The following is an 18,333-nucleotide window of genomic DNA, read 5'->3' on the forward strand; positions in this document are numbered from 1 at the left end:
CACTCACTGGAAGGATAAATTACATTCAGATATTGTTTTGTTATAAAACATCTTGGTCGCTTTTATATTGCGACTGTGTCTCTATAATGGGCCCATTTCAGTGCCAAAGCATTGTGCTGCTTAAATTAAGTCTAGCTTCCCTGAAATTCCCATCTAGTAAAATAATGTCGTCATAGCACTTTGCCTCGAAGCCTTTCGCATGTCAGTTCAGTGAAACTGTATTGATTTTCAATTGACTCTAACCAGTTTTCTTGAGTATGGGGGAGAAGTGCACATACTTTTTCATTATCCTGTCTTAATAATGGCCCCCGGCTGACCTTTCTGCCACTTCCAGTATCTATCATATTGCTAATATTATTCACAAATTGTGATGTTGGTTGTCACAATCATTGTAAGAAAAAATGGATGAAAGTATTGTACAATGTTGTATCACTTTAATGGAATGTGACATTTTAGTTTGAAAACATGAATATTCATTAAAGGTATACACACGTATAAGAATTCTCTTCTCTATATATTGAGAATTTATTTTATCATCCTTAGTATGTTTGGAAGATTCAAGAATATCCGTTCACATTTCTAAAAAATGGTGGAATTTGTGCTAAATCTTTAATATACAAATCTCATAAATGGCTCTCATGAACAGATGTCAGATATAACTTTGCCCAGTCAAAACACCACTGAATAAAATGTTAAAAAATATTTTTTTTTAATTAGAAAATGATTAAAAATATAATTATTGAAAAGTTAATAAAAAAATAAATTATGGAAACAAAAATCCTAACAAAGACAGGGTTATTCTTAAAAGGCAAAAGGCGAAGGGATAAGTACCATAGGGACTACTATAAATAGAAAAAACATCATGTATATCCAAAAATAGAGTAGAATGCAATAATATAGCCATAAATATTTTAGTGAAATAAAGTACAGTACATCCCTTAATAAAGCATCCAATGGCAAATATCAGAGTAAGGTGCTTAGTGCCCAAATAATAATATTGCAATGGCAATGAAAGCAGTAGTACATAGATGGAAAATATGGAATACCTAAATATAGAGTCCATGAAGCTTGCCAGCCTTCAGCCCGACGCGCGTTTTGTCTTGCGTTAGACTTCCTTGGGAGGGTAGTGATGCAAATCACTAGTATACTAGTGATGCAAATCTTTAGTGTAGCTCAGTGCCATCATTCCATTTTTATCAAATTTTACCCCTTAATAACAAAATTGGTGCAGCATATGCCAGCACAACTTTTTAAAAACATTTAGTCAATTTCCAAATGTTAACCCAATGCATCCAATGTTCCACATTAATGTTGAATTTCCAATGGTGACGACTATTACCTGTCTACTTTCTGTAAAATTTTATAGAAACTCATTCATTCATATGATGTACTTCACACCAAAAGGTAACCACAGCTTTTAATGGTCTTTTTTAAATTTTGTCCTAAATAATAAAAATTGTGTAATAAATGCCAAAAAACATTGATAAATGGGGCACATATGTTTTAACAAGGTATAGTTGAAAATTGCACAACATTTTGGGTGCAAATGCAACAGCATATATCTTTCATTATTTAGTACAATATTTTTTTTTAACTGGGTATACATAGTTCAATATAGGTTAAAAATTCTAACATAATTTTCATAATGTACAGCAACTTTGAGAGGTTTTGTAGCAAACAGTAAAAAGAAAAATTGGTCTGCCTGCTGTCACCAATAGAGGGAGCCTAAAGGTGGCTTTACACGCTAGAAGATCGCTAAAGCGATCTCGTTGGGGTCAAGGAATTTGTGACGCACATCCGGCCACTTTAGCAATGTCGTTGTTTGTGACACCTATGAGCGATTTTGAATCGTCGCAAAAACGTTCAAAATCGCTCATCGGTGACATGCCCCCCTCTTCCCAATTATCGCTGCTGCTGCAGTAACGATGTTGTTTGTCATTCCTGCAGCAGCACACATCGCTATGTGTGACGCCGCTGGAACGACAAACATCTCCTTACCTGCCTCCACCGGAAAAAGGAGGAAGAAAGGAGGTGGGCGGCATGTTCCAGCCGCTCATCTCCTTCCCTCCTTTTCTATTGAGCGGCGGTTTAGTGACGCTGCTGTGAGATCGCTGTGACGCTGAACGAACCGCCCCCTTAGAAAGGAGGCGGTTCGCCGGTCACAGCGACGTCGCTGTACAGGTATGTGCATGTGACGCTGCCGTAGCGATAATGTTCGCTACAGCAGCGATCACCACATATTGTTACAACGACGGGGGCCGGTGCTATCACGCTCGACATCGCTAGCAATTGCTAGCGATGTCGTAGCATGTAAAGCGGCCCTAAGAGCCTACTAAGGAAGGATTTATTAAAGGTATCTGCAAGTAATATATTAAAAAAAACAAACAAAGAAACTGCTCAATGCTCTGAAGATATGTCAGATTTCACATTGTGTAGTAAAACGTTCTGGATCCAAGCATGGAACTTTGGCAGCAAACTGCACAATAGTAGACCAAAAAAATACAGCAAAAATTCAGCTAGGCATGCATGGATGGAAAAGTAAAATGTAGCTTTTATTTTATAAGATTAAAAGTCCATAATGGCATTAACATGTAGTGCTGACAGTTCATTATGACTCAGTGGCACAACACCAGCCCTTTTTGAAAGCTGTTATAGTATCTGCCATTACCATCTCTTGTGGTAGGGCATTCCATAGTCTGACTGCTTTAACTGTAAAGAACCCTTTCCTATTTAGCTCCCAGAATTGCCTATATTTCACCCAAGAGTGAGTGACCCCTGGTACTTATTAGGACCTTTGGAAGGAATAAGTCATGTGCCAGTCATTTGTATTGACCACACATGTATTTATACATATAAATGAGATCTCTTTTTTTCCGAGCTAAACAACTTTATCAACCTCTCATCATATGGGAGGCCTTCCATCCCTTGTAATAATCTAGTTGCCATCCTTTGAACTGAGTTTAACTTCTGAATATCTTTTTTAAGAGGTGGAGCCCCAAACTACATCCCATATTCCAGATGTGGCCTTACAAGTGATTTATAGAGGGGTAACAATACATTGGGATCACGGGATCTAATCTCTCTTTTTATACACCCCAATATCTTGTTTACTTTTACAGCTGCTGCCTGACATTGAGTGCTGCTGCTCAGCTTACTTGTAACCAGAATACCCAAGTCCTTCTCCTGTTCTGTAGTCCCAAGTTTACTTGCACTTATTGTATATTTAGCTATAGGATTACTCCGTCTTCGGTGCATTACTTTACATTTATCAACATTAAATATATTTACCAAGTGTCTGCCCATTCTGACATCTTATGCAGATTATTTCGTAATATTGTACTGTCAAGGTCCATTTTTAACATACCGTATTTTTCACTTTATAAAACGCACTTTTGTTCCCTCAAATTTTGGGGGAAAGTAGGGGGTGCGTTTTATAATCCAAATATACAGATTATATACTGCAGGGCCCAGAGGAGGTGGGGCAGCTCTAGAGCAGTGCTGGAGGCTGAGGCAGGCTGGTGGAGGCTGGTGAAGGCTGCAGGAGGCAGCAGGAGATCTCCTGCTCCCGCTCATATAATATGCACTGCCTTTGTCCATTGCCGTGGTGCTGAAACCGCACCGCAGTGATGGACTGGAGGAGCGGCGCATATTTTGATGGCACATGCCCCCCCTCTGTGTTAGATATTGCCCGCATGCTGCTGCCCATAGTAAAATAAAAAACTCTTTACTTACCTCCGCCAGCATTTCTCCCCAGTCTCCCTGAAACCGCTGTGATCAGGAACGCAGAGATGATGAAACTCTGCTGTGCCGATCACATGACCGGCACCAAGAACCAGGAGGGGCAGGAGCTCAGCAGCACAGAGGGATACACGAGGGAGGACAGCGCTAGAGAAGGTAAGTAAAGAGATTTTTATTTTACTATGGGCAGCAGCATGGGGGCCATATCAAACACAGAGAGACATGTGCCATCCATAGGGGGTCATGGGCAGCACAGGAGGACGTGTGCCATCCATAGGGGGCCATATGAAACACAGGGGATGTGTGCCATCCATAGGGGGCCATGGGCAGATCAGGGAGATGTGTGCCATCCATAGGGGGCCATGGACAGCACAGGGGGATTTGTGCCATCCATAGGGGGCCATGAGCAGCACAGGGGTGTGTGTGCCATCCATAGAGGGCCATGGGCAGCACCTGTGCTAGCTGTAGGAGACGTGTGCCATCTATAGGAGACCTGTGCCAGCTGTAGGGGATGTGTGCCAGCAATAGGGGACATGTGCCAGCAATAGGAGACTTGTACCAGCAATAGGGGATATGTGCCAGCAATAGGGGACATGTGCCAGCAATAGGGGTCGTGTGCCATCAATGGGGGACATGTGGCATCACTGGGGGACGTGTGCCAGAACAAGGAGGCTATATTCAATATAAGGGGGCCATATCCAGAATAAGGGGGCTAATTTTAGGATGGGAGGGTTATGAGGGACATATACCCTATATGATTTGTTAGACAGACACTGGTATTATAAGACGGACCCCATTTAACATTAAAAAAAAATCTCTTTTCCTTCACCAAGTGCGTCTTATAAAATGAAAAATACGATAGTTTGGTGTCATCAGCAAAGACTGACACTTTACTATCAATCTCATCCACAAGGTCATTAATAAAGTGATTAAAAAGAATCAGTCATAGCACAAATCCCTGCGGTACCCCACTGCTAACGACAGCTCATTTAGAGGATGTACTTATGTGGCGAATCTTTGTTTCCTATCTTTTAGCTAATTCCTTACCCATCTGCTTACAGTTTCCCCTAGTCCTTGCTTCTGGAGCTTCAGTATAAGGCTAATATGTGGTACAGTATCAAATGCCTTTGCAAAGTCCAGATAAATAACATTGGCTGCATTATCAAAACCCAGATTTTCACTTACCCCCTCATAGAGCCCCAACAGGTTGGTTAAACACGACTTATCTTTCATGAATCCATGCTGTCTGTCAGTTATTCTATTGTTCTCTGCAATATATTACTGTAGGTCATCTCTATTAATGGCAGGTAACTGAATAAATTACTTCTGTGCCTTTCTTCTTATTAATCTTCAAAATATGTTATAAAGTTATCGGGAGAAAATTAAAGGTAGTATAAATGTCGGCTCAGACTATACTGGAGTTGTTTGTTATCTGTTACTTATAAATCTGCATAGAAGTTGTACACTCAAAAAAGTAGTGTGTTTTGTTTTTAGAAAAGACTTTTTGAAAAGTTGGTTTAAATTTTTATTTTTAATACACTTTTAAAAAATTTAGAATATTTCAAAGGTGGAAAAGGATCTTCATCTTATGTACTTACCACAAATGTTGGCAACTACACAAAAAAGTTGTTATACTGTGTTTTATTGCTTCTAGAAAGTGGAATCCTGTATTCACAATAAGAAAATGCTCTCAGAATAATGGGAGCATCCATGATGGTGGACCATGCGACCCCAGCAGCAGTCAGGGCATACTGGAAATTTAGAAGTCTTAACAACACACTTGGAAGAAAGAATTTCCTTTTATCCAACAGCTACATTAGATTTGATTCAGTTACTTGTAGCCTTTTTTTTATTCTTTCACTGCTTTGAAGGTTCACTTTGTAGGACATCCAGATAGTTTGATCAAAACTGACATTCAAGAGAAAAGTCAGTCTGTTTTATTATTATACAATTTAATATGGAGAATGAATACTGTCTAATGTCACTATGAAGTTAAAATCTGTTTCTCAACCAAAGAAATAGTTTTAGACAGAAATAAGAAAGTATGGTAATTGTAAGGAGAAGTTTATCTAAAAGATTAGATATCTTAATTGATTATACAGTTATGATAAAAACTGACAACAGCGGCTGGGATTTTTTTCTATGAATCTACATATTAGGATATAATCTAATAAAATCTGGTCTTTAGCAGGCCTTAAAAAATACCACTCCTCGATCTTGGATTTACCTTTTTAGTTAATAAAAAGTGGGCAGCTCCAGATTGGTGACTTTTCTAAATATCACCTAGTATTAAAACAACTCTGAAGTAGCCCTAACGTCTAGTTGAGCCTGTCCGTATGGGTTATAAGATCCTGGCATGCAGAGTGGGATCTAAAAACCATCCACACCACACCGAAACAGTGAGATCTTGTGAAATCTTGCTCTTAGCACCATGGAGAGCTACAATATATTTTATTAAGATCTTTTCAAACATGATTCCAGCAGTTATAATTTGATATTTGCTTAGTAAAGTACATGGAGGCGCTCATTTAGTGCTAAGACCAAGATAAAAAAAACCCAGAAATTTGGGAATGATTTTTGAAACAAAGTCAGGACCTTTCAGGAGACATTAGGGATCCTCATGAATGGTTTTGTTATTAGATGATGTTTAGAAAAATCACCAATATAGGGATGTTACAAATATATAACCAAGAGTGCAAGCTTATTCTAATTAATTGAAGGTGCAATATCATGTATGAAAAGAAGACAATGAAGAAGGGGAGGAAAAGGCTCATACACAAGAGATATGCACGCCAGCTATTCCAAGAAATATATAAATAATGCCCTTATTGAAAATGAACACCACACAATTAAAAACATTTAAAAAGCTAAGGCTATTCAGTATTGCTTGTGTTGTATATATGCATCGGGTTTTACTATGCACAGGCACGTGATAGCTGGCCAGTGCACATGCGCGCGATCGACACTTGCATTGAATCAGCCGCTGCGTGCAGTGATGTGATCTGTCCTCCTACACCTTCATTTTGGACTGAGGTCATTAACTCCCTTATATACACCTATATATACTTGCCTATAGTGTTGGTCACTGCACCTTTTCTTGACAAAGCTGCTCAGCAGCGATATGCGTGGGGCTTCTTCAGGCACCTACCTCCCAGTTCTGCCACCCTGCAGCAATCAGCCCTGACCCACTACTGACTCTTGGGCCATTTGGATGGCTCTTTCATTTTGTGATGGTACCATTTGTTAACCCTTTCTGGCCCGGTGCCTTTTAGCCAACTTTGGGTGTCATTATTTATCCTTCTACCATTTGCACTTTCCATGGGGCTATAGCACTGCGTTTTTGTTGATTAGAGTTCTATTATTTTTTAGACTCTGTTTTCATATGTTGTATAGGGTTTTTACCAGCATTAATCATTTACTATCGATTGCATCATTTACTATCCATTTTATTGGTTTTCTTTAGGTGTATTGTGGGTCTGCATGGGCTACATGTTGATTAATTTATTTATTTATTTACCATCTGTTCATGTTTTCCATGAGAATGGCTATGTAGAATGAATTGTATATCCCTGTATTTTCATGTCTGCCTATATGGTTACTTTGATTTTACATTTTTTTAATTGTGTGTTGTCAGTTTTCAATAAGCCATTTTTTTTATATTTCTTGCAATAGCGGGTGTGCATATCCCTTGTTTATGAGCCTTTTTCTCCCCTTCTTGACAATCTGGGGCTGCACACTCTTTTATTAAATAAAAGAGGCAACCCCATATTTGTGATAGATACTCTTAAAGTAAATACAACCACAAGTCCTGCAAATCAAATGTCCATGATTATTTGTTCATTAGCAAGTGTGACTACCCCTATGAAAGCAAGTTTTGGCAGTTCGGTGTTCTGGAACATTCAAGCGTGCGTTAACACAATGCAAAGGAGTAAAGATATCAGCCATGATCTTAGAGAAGAAAAGATTATTCACAAATTTCATCTGTCAATATTCTTTTCAAGACAGTAGACAATATTTCCAGGATGGGATGTACTAGAAAATTTACGATAAGGTGTGCAGAGAATCTGCAAAAAAACAAACAAACAAGAGCTACATCTCAGAATATAAAGGCTTTAGTCAGCATGTTAAGCTGGGTTTACACACTGCAACATCGCAAAGGACATCGCTGTAACGTCACCGGTTTGGTGACGCAATAGCGACCTCCCTAAGTCTCTGCTAAGTCTCTGGTGAGCGTTCAAACAGGCAAACCTGGCCAACAACGCAACAGCGATCCGGACCTGCAGAGCGACCTAGCTGGTTGTTGGGGACGTTGATAAGCAGCCTTTTGAAAGGGAAGTTGCTAACAAAGTCGCTGCAAAGTCTTCACACACTGAAACTTCATGCTGCACAGCGGGAAACAAAGGACCTAGGAATGGTCCTGAACGATTTGTAACGATTACAACTTCACAGCAGGGGCCGGGTCGCTGATAGGTTTCACACACTGCAACATCGCAAACAACATCGCTATTGCGTCACAAAACCGGTGACGTTACAGCGATGTCGTTTGAGATGTTGCAGTGTGTAAACCCAGCTTTAAAGAGAATCTGTTACCACGTTTTTACTATGTAATCGGAGAGCAGTATGATGTAGGGGTTGAGATCCAGATTCCACTAATGTCACTTGCAGGTCCTCATGATATAATTTTCATGCAATTATTTTCTCTTCTTCAGATCATAATGCTAAGCCCCGTGTAACCCCACCCACATTACAGACTGGCAGTTTTCTATGTAATTGTATATTCACAGAAAGCTGCTAATCAGGGGTGGGGGAGGGGTTACACACAGCAGTTGACTAGGAGGCATGAGACAACAAGTCCTGTAGTACTAATCTGTTGCTGATAAAAATATTTTATCGAAGCAGCAACACACGGCTTAGGGCTGGTTCACACTAAGCGACAGCGACAACGAGGTCGCTGTTACGTCACCATTTTCTGTGACGTAACAGCGACCTTGTAAGTCGCTGTTATGATCGCTGCTTAGCTGTCAAACACAGCAGCCGAAGCAGCGATCATAACCGCGAGAGCAGGGAGCCGCGCACACTGCTTAGCGCTGGCTCCTTGCTCTCCTAGCTACAGTACACATCGGGTTAATTAACCCGATGTGTACTGCAGCTACATATGCAGAGAGCAGGGAGCCGCGCACACTGCTTAGCACTGGCTCCTTGCTCTCCTAGCTACAGTACACATCGGGTTAATTAACCCGATGTGTACTGCATCTACATGTGCAGAGAGCCGGAGCCGGCAGCACAGGCAGCGTGAGAGCTGCGGAGGCTGGTAACTAAGTTAAATAGTGGGTAACCACCTTGCTTACCCGATGTTTACCCTGGTTACAGCTTACCGCAGCTGCCAGATGCCGGCTCCTGCTCCCTGCTCGCTTCATTTCGTCGCTCTCTCGCTGTCACACACAGCGATCTGTGTGTCACTGCGGGAGAGCGCCTTTGAAGAAAACGAACCAGGGCTGTGTGTAACGAGCAGCGATCTCGCAGCAGGGGCCAGATCGCTGCTCAGTGTCACACACAGCGAGATCGCTAATGAGGTCACTGTTGCATCACCAAAACCGTGCCGTAGCAGCGATTTCGGTAGCGATCTCGCTATGTGTGAAGCACCCCTTAATAAGGGTTCTACACCTGTCCAACCGTAATGCAGTTGTTCTAAGTCGAGCTAAGGGAGACAAGAAACCTCCCTTAGAGTTATGGTGGTCTCAAATTACATAGCAAATCCATCTGAAACTTTCCTTTAAGTTTATGACAGTACAGTTATAAAAAGAATAAACATGTATAACATGTAAGGAAGCATTGCCAGGAGAAAGTCTTTTTTTTTTTTTCAAAAAAGTGCATGTCAGCGCAGCTAAATTTTGCAAAGTGTCATCTAAACAAAGAAAAATACTTTTGGAACATTGTGCCTTGACAGACAAAAAGTTGGAATGTGTTTACAATGCTTTGCACCCTGTTTGCTGGTAACCAAACACAGCATAACGGATCAAATGCCTTATACCAATTGTTAAACATGGGGGTGTAGGATTTTGATTTGGGCTTGTTTTGCTGCCATTGAACCTGTGCTACTTGTAGTCACTGAGTTCACCATAAACTACTCTCTATTCCAAAGTATTCTAGAGTAAAATAGGAAACTGTTTATAACACGCCCTACCAGGGACTGTTTGGGGGAGACACTCCAAACCGGGCTGGTTCTGTTCTGGGGGAGGTCACGGCAGCAGGGCCCAACTCCGTGACCATGGCGGTGTCGTTTAAATGAGGGGTATGATATTTACAGGGGATAATGATTCTTGACGCGACTTGTGATCTTTGGCCAAGTATGGCCGACGCTGCATAGACAGGACAGCTGGGGCAGTTGCTGAGATGGCACAGCTCCCCATAGGTGGAGCTGGGACCCCAGGGCAACCATAGGCAGTTTTTAGCCAGTGGTATATTTGAATGGCGTGGGGCTGGCGAGTCCAAGACACAGCGGGATGCAGTCATTAGCTCTTTACTCACAGTTGTCAGTCCCAGATTATCATGTTCGGACTGTCAAATGCTGCCCTTGGAGTGCTGAGTCCTGAGGTGATGGGATCCAGCCAATCCCCAGGTAATTCGGAGGCACAAGACCGGTGACCTTTTCTGTGTCCCTTTCCTGGTCGTCTTCCTACGCTGGCTTTGCTCTCCTGCCCTGCATCTCACACACAGTGCCCTGAGCTCAGTGCCCTTAGTGAACCCTGTTTGGGAGGCTCTTCTGCCTAATCCCCTGGCCATCTGTGGTCACCTTTTCAGTGGAAAAGACAAGAAATCCAGCACTAAATGTGCACTACAGCACTAAAAATTCCAAACTGTACTTATTATTAAAATTTGAGATTTTGTGGCAAAAAATTGCACTTTCTTGAGCTACCCCGCCACGTCACGGCAAATGTCTTTGGAGCAGTCACACTAAAATATTTTTATATAAAATGTGCCATATGACCTCACATGTGAAAAGTAGAACTGTTCTTAGCAGCACTTACTTGGTGTTTTTCAATCCCGTAACTATGACTGAATCATGGCTGTGGGCGGGACAGGCCCAAGAAAATGCTGCCTGAAGTAAATAGCCTGTGGACAGGGCTTGATGGCTGAATGTAGTGCATGTTTAGTGCTGGCTTTCTTGTTTTTTCTTTCTTGAATTGGTCGGTAGCTGACCCCCACCTTGTTGTGCACCCCAATTTGGGTTGTATTCCACCTGTCTTGATTTTGGCAATTGGTGGCTGTCCACATTCAGTCATCAGACCCTAAAACTTTGGATGGCACTCATCTGTGTTATATGGTGGTGTAAAAGAACCATTGGGCTATATATGCACCCTGCAGTTATTTCTGCACACAAACTGTAACCAAAACTGCACCTTGTCACAGAGAGCCTGGAATAAATAAATGTATGTGTAATGATGCTGATTTTTTGCCATGTTTTTACCGTGATTTTGCCTCGTTTTTTTAATGCATTTTTTAAACGAGAAACAAAATATGATAGGGTAGGATAATTGATGGATAGCTAGAGTAGATAGATAGATAGATAGATAGATAGATAGATAGATAGATAGAAAAAATAGATGGAAAGAATAAATAGAAAGATAGAATAGATAGAAAGAAAGAACATATAGAATAGATAATAAGAAAGAAAAGATAGAATAGATAGAAAGAAATAACAGAATAGCTTGATTGAGAGATAGCTAGCTTGGCCAGCTGTTTTTTTTTGGTTTTTGTTTTTTTTTTAGGTAAAAAAATTATGTGGGTTACCCCCCCATTTTTCATATCCAGTACGGGAACAGCAGCAGCTGCAGGCTTCAACCCTCAGCTGTCTGCTGTACCTTTACTGGTTGTGAAAAATAAAGGGGATCCCACGCTTTTTTAAAATTATTTGATTTATTTAAAAAAAAAAAAAAAATGACATGGGGTCCCCTCCATTTTCCTAAAACCAGACAAGGTACAGCAGACAACTGAGGACTGATATTATTAGGGTGGGAATGACCATCGTTATTTGGCCCTTTCCAGCTTAACAATAGCAGCCCACAGCCGCCCCAGAAGTGGCGCATCCATAAGATGCGTACATTCTTGCGCCGGCCCCGGCTCTTCTAGTTGCCCCTGGTGCAATGGCAGTCAGGGTAATAAGGAGTTAAAAACAGCCCACAACTGTTACTGAGCCTTATCTTAGTAATGGCAGGCATCTATGAGACACCCCTAATCACTAATCTCTATGTCAAAGTAAATAAACACCAACACCCCAAATATCCTTTATTTGAAATAAAAGACAAAAAACACCCTCTTTCACCACTTTATTAACCCCCAAACACCCCTCCAGGTCTGACGAAATGTACACGAGGTCCCACAAGGATTCAGCTCTGCTACATCCCTATCCTGTCACAGCGCGCATCATAGAACAATGCTGCCCACTGTGAGCTCCACACAGCAAGTGAAGTGAGCCTCCTGATAAGCAGTGACGTCACTTGCGGCTGAATCACCGTGGGATACCGATTGATTCTGGCATGCAGTACAGTGGAGCGCGAGGACCTACAGTGGAATGCATGGAGGATTCGCACGACCTCTATGCATTCCACCGCAGGTCCTCACACTCCACTGCAATGCATCCCTTCTTCACCTACCAGCCGGAAGCAATCTGTATCACTGGATGTGGTGAGTGAGTGTGTATGATCTGATGTATGATTGTGTGTGCGACCTGATGTGTGTTTGTGTGTGTGTGTGTGTGTATGATTGTGTGCATGATCTGATGTATGTGAGTGTGTTGGCCAGAAGCAGGAGAGGACGGCTGTGAATCATATCTGCTGGGAGCGCCCATCGAAGATTGCAGGAGGACCTGGGAGCCACGCTGATGTCTGGGGTCTGATAAGTATCATTCTCCTGGGAAGTAGGGACTGGGTTTTGAGGGCATAAACTTACCCCAACCATATTTCCCCAAGAATAAGCCCTACCCAAAAATAAGCCCTAGTGCCTTTTGGGGGCAAAAAAAAGTACAAGACAGTGTCTTAATTTTGGAGAAACAAGGTATATCTTATTAGAAAAAAAGTTTGTTCATTTATTGGGTTAATCTTTCACTCTCAACCCATGGGTAAAATCTGTAAAATCTATCTTCAGTGCATTTAAATTTACTCATTACTGATATAGGATATGAAGGGTGGTAGATACAATGGTTTATGGTGAGAATAAGAAGGAGGATCTAGACACAGACAGACATTTTGCTGCAAGTTCTCCTGAAGCCAAAGTTACAGTTTGTATTTACTAAAGAGAGAAGTTACGAGTGAATTGAGAGTTTTGATAGTGAAAGGTCAGTCCAGGAGGAGAAAAAAGCAGATTTCTCTAATAAAATATATTGCAAGGCTCAATATTTTACATGTACTATTGATTTAGGAAAAATAAATAAAACAATGGTTACTCTTTAAATCCTTCCAGACTGGGTATTATTTAGAATTTATGATTTCATTTTTTCTTCCAGGAGCCATTACATTTTTCTTTTTCTGTCCACATAGCCTATTGAGAGCTTGTTTTTTTGCAGGATGAGTTGTAGTTTTTAATGACACCATTCATTTTACCATTAAATGTACTGGAAAATGCGGAAAAAAATCCAAGTTTGGTGAAATTGTGCAATTGTTTATATGTTTAATTTTAACAGTGATCATTGTATGGTATAAATGACCTGGCACATGATTTTCAAGCCCAGTACCATGGGCAGACATATCATTGGTGTAGCCTGTTTGGCCACACATGACCTAGGAGGTTAGGGGGGGCACATTTCTACCTTTAAACCAGGCAGAATTGCGCATTTTGATGAGTTATTGGACTGCAAGATGCCTATATACTGTTCTTGTATTGGGGCCCTTTGGTGAAAAAATTTCTTTGGCTCATGAAGCTTCGTGAGGGCTAATTGTTTTCCATGGCAACCTGTTTTTATAGACATAATTTTGTGATAGACATGTTTTGATTGGTTCTTATTGCATTTATTGGGATGTTGTAGTGACAAAGCATAAGGCTGTGACCGCACTTTGCTTTCACCTACTTGCATTTCTAAACGCATGTTTTTGGCTTAATTGATTTGACCAAAGTTGTCTTTTTCAGAACTTTAGTGCTGAAAATGCATGCGTATTTACCGCTTTTTACATGCTTTTTCACCTGCGTTTTGACAGATGCGTTTTGAACATCAAGACACTGCTAAAAAAAGTTTAAAGGCAAACACAATGAAAAAAGAGAAAAAAAGGATCATATCTATATTAATGGGAAAAATACTGAAAATAGATATTTATACAATATAGATTGTCGGATTATGTGTGTGTGTAAAGGGACATAACAAATCATTATTTTGATGTCCAAAAAGCATGCATTTTGGTAGTCCAAAACGCATGTTTTCTGCACTGAAAAAGCAGATAAAATGCAGGAATTTGAAGGAATCTTGGTTTTTGCCATTCACATTGACTTCAATGTTACCAAAACGCACCCAAAATGGCAAAAACAATTGACATGCTCCTTCTTTGAACGCATGTTTTTTGCCACAAAATATGCAAATTAAACGCAGCGTTTAGAAACGCAAAGTGCGGTCTAGAAATCCGCATTTTCCATAGACTTTGCTGTAAAATCAAAACGCATGCCTTTTGGCATGAAAAAGGTGCTGCTCAAAACGGACCTAAAAAGCACCTAAAACGCAGGTGGAAACGCAAATGCAGTCTCAGCCTAAATTCTCTGGAAGCATAAATTGACAGAAATAGAAGCTGCGCTGCATGTCAATTTACACTGTGGATAAAGGAAGCAGAATGGGTTTCTATAAATGCCATCCACTCTACAATGCAGCAGTTTTTACGCAGTGAAAACACGCTTTGTCCAAACCACTGCTATATCTGATCATGAGCATTTACACTTACACGTAATCTGGGTGTATGCGCTCAGTGTAGAGCGCAAGATAAACATGAGTTGTGCCATACTGTGATCTTTGAAAGGCAGAATAAACAAATAAACAGCAGTTGAAATATTGGCTTTATTTATTTATTACTCCATTCACCGTGCGGTATAAGTAATTAGGCAGCTTTATTCGTCTGGTCAGTACCATTAGAGCGATACCAGATTTATAAAGTTCGTCTGCTAATACAGTAAAAATGCTATTTTACAAAAAAAAAGTTTTTTATATCACAGAATTTTGAAGGCTATAGAGTCATGGGCAATCAGTGCTTGTGTTTTGCATGTGTAGTTGGAGTATTTATTAGTACCATTTTGAGCCATATACTGTAATATTTTTTGATTGCTTTCTATTCTGCTTTTTGTGAAGCAGATTCAAGAAGACACAACAATTCAGGAATTGGGATTTCTTTTGCTTATTTTTTTATGTAAAAGTGATAAGATAGCTTTATTCTTTGAGTAAGTGCAACTACAGCGATACCACGTATACATATTTTTTTATGTTTTGCTGCTTTTACATAATAAAAACTATTTTATAGAAAAAAAAACAGTTTTTGCATTGCTGTATTCTGAGAGCTGTAACTTTTTACATTTTTCACTGATGGAGCTGTGAGGCAGCTAGTTTTTTCAGAACAAGATGATGTTTTTAGTGTTACCATTTTTATTTATATATAGCATTGATTGTGCTTTATGCCTTTCTTTTCACTAGCTGTTGGATGAAAAGACAAAGTGTTTACATTTTTTATTTTTTTTATAGTTTTCACTGAAGGGGTTAACTAGTGTGATAGTTTTATAAACTGTATAAACTGGGTTGTTACAGACATGGCAATACCAAATATTTGTACTTTTTTTGCTTATTTTGTTTTTTTTACACAAATATAACTTTTTATTGGATTTTTTTACATTTTTACTTTGATTTACTTTCTAAGTTAACCCCTATATGGAACATTACATTTTGTGTCTCTAATCGCAATTGCATTGTACTGCAATGCTCGATCACTGCAGTACAATGCAGCTGCCAGACCTGCACTGTGAAAGTCTGTTGGATTATGCTGCAGGCATGATCCCTTAGACTTCCCGTAGTCACATGACTCAGAGGTCATTATGATGACCTCAGGTCACCATGATGATGATTGGGCCCTCGCGAATACAACATGGAGGCACCAATCAGAAAGGAAAGGGAGCGCATTCCCTTTCCCAATCCCCGATTGCAGTGATCGATATAGATTGCATCATTTAGTTGATTAAAAAGTCAGTGACAGTGTGGGCACCATCCCCGGCTATGAGAGCAAGAGCTCACCTGTTGGGAAAGCCAAATCCCTGACAGCAATCGTTGCGGGCACAGCTCTTGTGCCTCCATGGTCATCATAATATATGAATACATCATTGGTTGAGAACTACTTCTTTTCCATGACGTATAAGTACGTCAATGCTCGTGAATGGGTTAGATCAGTTTTTTTAATAAAAAAAAATGATGTTTCTCAATAGTCTCATATCAAACAGTTCATGAAAAATAGACAGCAAATGGATGACATCTGATTATTTACAGACCGATAGATTTGCATTGGCAAGATTGATCCGAGACTCAGAACTAAGATGGCAATGCTCCATGATTTTGTGTGGGCCACACAGCAAAAATAAACAGACATACTGTATGTGTAGTGTGGTACGGGGTGGTATCCATGATTGAAGTATTTGTACCTTGCAACCCGGTAGATTATATGAATCTAGCCATCCTGGATGGGGGTGAGACCTTATGCTATGGTAGTGCTACGCCCTTGCAGGCTGCATGATGCTGGTGACTTCGGCTGGCCATGACTAGAAGTTGAACAATTCAATGAGAGAAACTACCAAACAAAAATGAAATTTTTACTGAACGGTTACTTGGTAGGGATTATGTACAGTAGATAGTGGGTGCATAACAATATAAATGTTTCCTTTTCAACATAGAGAATTTTCACACAGTCTCTTTACTTCTTTAAGCTTACTTGTTTCTGCCTCAACAAGTATCTTTTTTCTTAACTACACCCCAGCACAATACTATTGTCCAGTTAGTCAAAGTCTGACTCTCAATCCACGGTTCCACTTCTTCCTTCTTAAAGGAACTTGTTTGCTAATAAGTCCGATACTTTGTTAGAACACTTTCTTTATTTCACGTTCCCTGCTGCCTACTGGCCCATTACTTCTCTGAGTTAAAAGCTCGTAGCCAGTCAATCACTCTGTCCTTTAGTCAATTTTCTCTCTCTTTACTAAGGATTACGCTATCCATTCCTGTCTCCTCTCATGTCAGGGACACCCACATCATGTGGCTCTGCTCACTTGTCAGACCTTAGGTCCGCTTCTACTGCACGCTGGGCCCTAACTGACTTCCTGACAGGAAACTGTCTCTGTCCCTAGCTCCTCTCACTCTGGATCTAGGCTAGTTTAACAAATTAACTCTAACTCTCCCTACTGACAAAATACAATCTATCACTTATAACACATCAAAATTCACATTGTAAGCTAGATCAATGCACGTGTCTTTAAGAAGGAATATGGCGGTATCACTAACTTCTTACATATGAACAACCATGTAGGCTAAAATAGGTATGATTTCTATCCGTGAAATACACAAATAGAATGAAGATGAGAAAAACGGACATCTGAAGGAGGCCTAAGAAGTTATAATGATAGTTCTTTATTTAACCACTTTACATAATTACAAAGCCCACTTCCAGGTGAAGACAAATTGATGTGCATTTTTTAAGTGTAGATGGAAAAGGTATAACCAAAAGGAATACCATACGAATATGGGACAGTATCAGTGGTCTGATTTCAATATAAGACCATAATTATGAAAAGAAAAAGATGAATTTGTATGCTTATGTAATGAAATGATAAAATATGGAAAACACATTTCAACATTCTTTTTAAGTGTGTTCTCACAATGAGGTTTTAATGAGTTTTTGATGCTGCAGAATTTCTGCACCTATTATGTAAATTAGATGACTTGCGTCTTTTTACGTGGTTTTTATTGCAATTTTGACTCAGCATTTCTGCCCTTTTTTTGGTGTGTCATATTTTAAATAAAGCTGCTTTGTATTTGACTTTGGCAAAACTTTATCGATACAGTCTTGTTTGGATCACATGCATTTTTAATGCGTTCCTACTCCTGAAATACACTAAAAGTGCATGCCATTTTTTACCTGCAGATTTTCTGCCTTTAATTCAAATGTGCCCCTAAATTTCAGTGTACTCCCAAGAGAAATTAACCCATTTGGGCTGCAAACACACACTTAAGTCAGTTTATGCTGAGAAATAAAGAAGCTCAATGGGCATGAGATTTCTTTTAATCCCATCCCCTTTGCGGGAACTTTAAGGCTGTGTCCACACTTTGCTTTTTTACCTGCTTTTTCACTGCTTTTTCAACTGCAGCGTTTTAATGCCAAAATGCATGCATTCTGCTTTTCAAGCAAAGTCTATGGGAATTTGGGATTTCATGTCCGCACTATGCTGTTCAAAACGCTGCGTTTTTGTTGCAGAAATATGGTCAAAAACTCTGCTTTTTAAAGAAGCAACATGTCAATTGTTTTTCCCATTTGCATTTTGAACTGCAAGTACCTCGACGCAAAGTGCGCACACAGCCTAAGGCCTCCGACACACTCA

Source organism: Anomaloglossus baeobatrachus, chromosome 3 (genome assembly GCF_048569485.1).
Source record: "Anomaloglossus baeobatrachus isolate aAnoBae1 chromosome 3, aAnoBae1.hap1, whole genome shotgun sequence".
In the NCBI taxonomy this organism is placed as follows: domain Eukaryota; kingdom Metazoa; phylum Chordata; class Amphibia; order Anura; family Aromobatidae; genus Anomaloglossus; species Anomaloglossus baeobatrachus.